Here is a 4,011-nt window from a genome sequence, read left to right as displayed (position 1 = left end):
ATGTTGGACTCCGGCAGGGCTGCCCTTTGTCACCGGTTCTTCTCTGGACAGAATTTCTAGGTGCAGCCAGGGGCCGGAGGGGGTCCGGTTCGGGAACCACAGGATTTCATCTCTGCTTTTTGCAGATGATGTTGTCCTGTTGGCTTCATCAAACCCGGACCTACAGCATGCACTGGGGCGGTTCGCAGCCGAGTGTGAAGCGGCAGGGATGAGGATCAGCACCTCCAAATCCGAGGCCATGGTCCTCGACCGGAGGAAGGTGGCTTACCCCCTCCAGGTTGGTGGAGAGACCCTAGCCCAAGTGGAGGAGTTCAAGTATCTTGGGGTCTTGTTCACGAGTGGGGGACGGATGGAGCGTGAGATTGACAGGCGGATCGGTGCAGCAGCTGCAGTGATGCAGTCGTTGTATCGGTCCGTCGTGGTGAAGAAGGAGCTGAGCCGAAAGGCGAAGCTCTCGATTTACCGGTCAATCTACGTTCCCACCCTCACCTATGGTCATGAGCTTTGGGTCATGACCGAAAGGACAAGATCCCGGATACAAGCGGCCGAAATGAGCTTCCTCCGTAGGGTGGCTGGGCGCTCCCTTAGAGATAGGGTGAGGAGCTCAGTCACCAGGGAAGAGCTCGGAGTAGAGCCGCTACTCCTCCACATCGAGAGGAGCAGCTGAGGTGGCTCGGACATCTGTTTAGGATGCCTCCTGGACGCCTCCCTAGGGAGGTGTTCCGGGCATGTCCCACTGGGAGGAGACCCCGGGGAAGACCCAGGACACGCTGGAGAGACTATGTCTCTCGGCTGGCCTGGGAACGCCTTGGGATCCTCCCAGAGGAGCTGGAGGAAGTGTCTGGGGACAGGGAAGTCTGGGCATCCCTGCTGAGACTGCTGCCCCCACGACCCGGCCCGGATAAGCGGTAGAAAATGGATGGATGGATGGATGGATTTTGTAAGCTTCTTTCATCGCTCAGACTTTTACTTTCAATTTGTAACCATTTTCTTCTTAATTAGAACAAATTAATCCTCTTTATTCGTCCTCTTCATGTAACAATAATACAGAAACACTCGTTTCAGACTGATTTTCTACTCACCACTTGTTTGGTTTTTCAGCTTCATTCACACTTTAACCATTTAAATTGCTGTTAACTTCCTATGACAATAACCCAGACTCTTTCTTTCTCCTTTTACTGCCCAGACCGGTCAATACTTGAGCTCCTTTTATTTCTTTATAGTTGCGTTGAAACTTAAACACCTTCTTCTCTTCTTCAGGTGAACTGATTTCTTTTCCTGCTGCTTTCTGACGTTGTTTCTCCGTGTTTCATTGAATGTCTGCTCATCCTGGACTTCATGTGTCTGTGACACAGAAAGAGAGCGGCCGATATCTCAGGTTTGTCCTTCAGTCCTTTAGCCGGGAGGCAGCAGTGAACCTGGGTGTGTGTGTATAAAGCAACAACAATCACGACACGCTGCTGTGTTCAGGGGTTGTAGTTCCCACCTGTGTGCAGGTGGAGGAAGGTGGAGAGAACAAAAAGCCAACCCACATGCAGATCAGCGTTTACAGCCCGGCTTTGTGTCTCATCTCCCGTCCGGCCCGAGCAGCAGCGTGCCAAAGTTCAGGGTTCACAGCTCGGGACAACAGGAGGAAGAAGACACTGAACTAGATGCTGTGGAGCCGCTTCGGCCTCGGCTCACACGGCGACTGTCACACCGAGACAGGAGGAGGCTAAATCTGAGCTCCGCTGGAAGGCGCAGCAGAGCAGGAGGTGAGCGCCACACAGATTTATCAATCATTAGAAATGCTCCTGCAATGGTTCACCGCCAGGTTAACTTTCAACTTTGTCAAGAGTCACTTTGTTCTGTCGGGATGTGGACGCCGTGACGGCTCTGTGCAATACTTAATCCACTAATTCTGTATTTTCATACAAATTCATTCAACTCTTCATATTTCCAGAAGATCTGAAGGTAGTCCTAGTCTCAAGGTGAACTGCAGTCAGTATACACTTTGTTCTTCCTTGATTTTGCAATTTTGACACAATAATACACAACATAACAGTAATAAAGACTACTGTGTGATAAAAGGGAAATCAGATTATCAGTGGAAAATTCAACTCTCAGGGTTGGACAACGTCTTTTCCTGTCAGAACTTCTTGTTATTTAATTACTGATTAGTGATCAGGATTTTTTTTTTTTCTTTTAACACAATTTAGAACAGAATTCCCTGTGATTGTAATGGAAACGAACCAAATGGAGAAAATACGCTTCAATGTTATAATAAACACTAATATTAAAGTATCTGAAAAACACTGGATGGATTATTTGGCACGAGACAGAGTAGGTGTGGAGTTGGTCAAGCTGTTTGAGGGTGGAGGAACCTCCTCCCGAAGACCCTCGATTAGATCGTCTCTGTCATATCCAGCTCATGAGATCAGTTTAGAAGAAGGAAACACTGTCCAAATGGTGACCTTCACATTTACTTGAATGCATTTTATTGAAACAATGTTTTTTTTATTATAAACTTGCAACTGAGATGTGCCTTTCATATTAAAATTAACAGCTTCGTGAGGAATTCTAAACCTATTCCTGGTCAGATTTTAAGCTTGTGTGCATCATTCAAACGAAGGTCCAACGCTCCTCCTCTTCCTCTTCTTGCTCCGTCAGCTCGTCTGCGGCTGAAGCCGAAGCCAAACCTCCGTTCATTCATCTTCCTCTGACTGGGAGCAGCATGGCCAGCGGGAAGTCGGCGGTCCTGAGGAGGATCGTCAACAAGGACGGCCACAACAACATGCGCATCGACAACGTGGACGGCATGGTGAAGCTGTACCTGCACGACATCTGGACCACGGTGGTGGACATGAAGTGGCGCTACAAGCTCACCCTGTTCGCCTGCACCTTCATCATGACCTGGTTCATCTTCGGGGTCATCTTCTACTTCACCGGCATGGGGAACAGCGACTTCGAGCCAGGCCTGAGCTCCAACCACACGCCCTGCGTTCTGAACGTGGAGACGCTGACGGGGGCCTTCCTCTTCTCACTTGAATCTCAGACCGCCATCGGCTACGGCTTCCGCTGCATCTCCGAGGAGCGCCCGCTGGCCATCTTCACCCCGGTGGCCCAGCTCGTCATCACCGGCCTGGCCGAGATCTTCGTCACCGGCGCCTTCCTGGCCAAGCTGGCACGGCCCAAGAAGCGGGCGGAGACCATCAAGTTCAGCCAGTCGGCGGTGGTGTGCCGGCGCCGGGGCCAGCTGTGCCTGATGCTGAGGGTGGCCAACATGAGTTAGAGCCTGCTCATCCAGTGCCAGCTGACGGGGAAGCTGTTCCAGTCCAACGTGACGGAGGAGGAGAGCTCGGTGGACTTCCACATGGACTCCAGCGGCGAGAGCCCATTCCTCATCCTGCCTCTCACCTTCTACCACGTCCTGGACGAGCGCAGACCCCTGTCCGGCCTGACAGCGGAGAACCTGCTCACCCGCGACTTCGAGCTGCTCGTCACCCTCAACGCCACCATGGAGTCCACGGCGGCCACGAGTCAGAGCCGCACCTCCTACGTCCCGCAGGAGATCCTGTGAGGCTACGAGTTCAAGCCGGTGCTGTTCAGCACGCCCAGCGACCGCTACGTGGCCGACTTCAAGTTCTTGTGCAGGCGAGCAACGACCCGGCGTTCATCAGCAACAACACGGAGAAGCTGAAACTAGAGGACTACAAGAAGGAGTAAACTGTTTATCAGGAAGGCAATGAAATGTTTTTTAGGTAACAAAGAGACTGAATAGAAAACATAAAATACAGGAGAAATTTGTAGCAGCTTGACCAGTGAAATGTGATTTGTAGTTGAAAGGGATATATAAGATAAAGTGATCTAAAACTACAAAACAGCGTCAGTGGAGTTCACAGAATAGCATCCCGTTGGACGTTTCTCTGCAGAAGAAGACATAGATGTGAAAGGGAATGTATTTAATGTGTTCAGCAACTTTATTCATTGCAAAAACCACAAAAATGTACACACCTTTACCACAAAATGTCA

The 4,011-nt window shown here is 50.5% G+C and overlaps 1 pseudogene; it reads left to right on the top strand.

The window, feature by feature from the left end:
* Nucleotides 1–2,710: 2,710 nt before the first annotated feature.
* Nucleotides 2,711–3,705, top strand: LOC115406148 (ATP-sensitive inward rectifier potassium channel 15-like; annotated as a pseudogene).
* The last annotated feature ends 306 nt before the right edge of the window (nt 3,706–4,011 follow it).

Source organism: Salarias fasciatus, chromosome 18, assembly GCF_902148845.1.
Source record: "Salarias fasciatus chromosome 18, fSalaFa1.1, whole genome shotgun sequence".
Taxonomy (NCBI): Eukaryota; Metazoa; Chordata; class Actinopteri; order Blenniiformes; family Blenniidae; genus Salarias; species Salarias fasciatus.
Note: the sequence above shows the minus strand (reverse complement) of the source record. Positions and strands in the feature narration are given on the sequence as shown.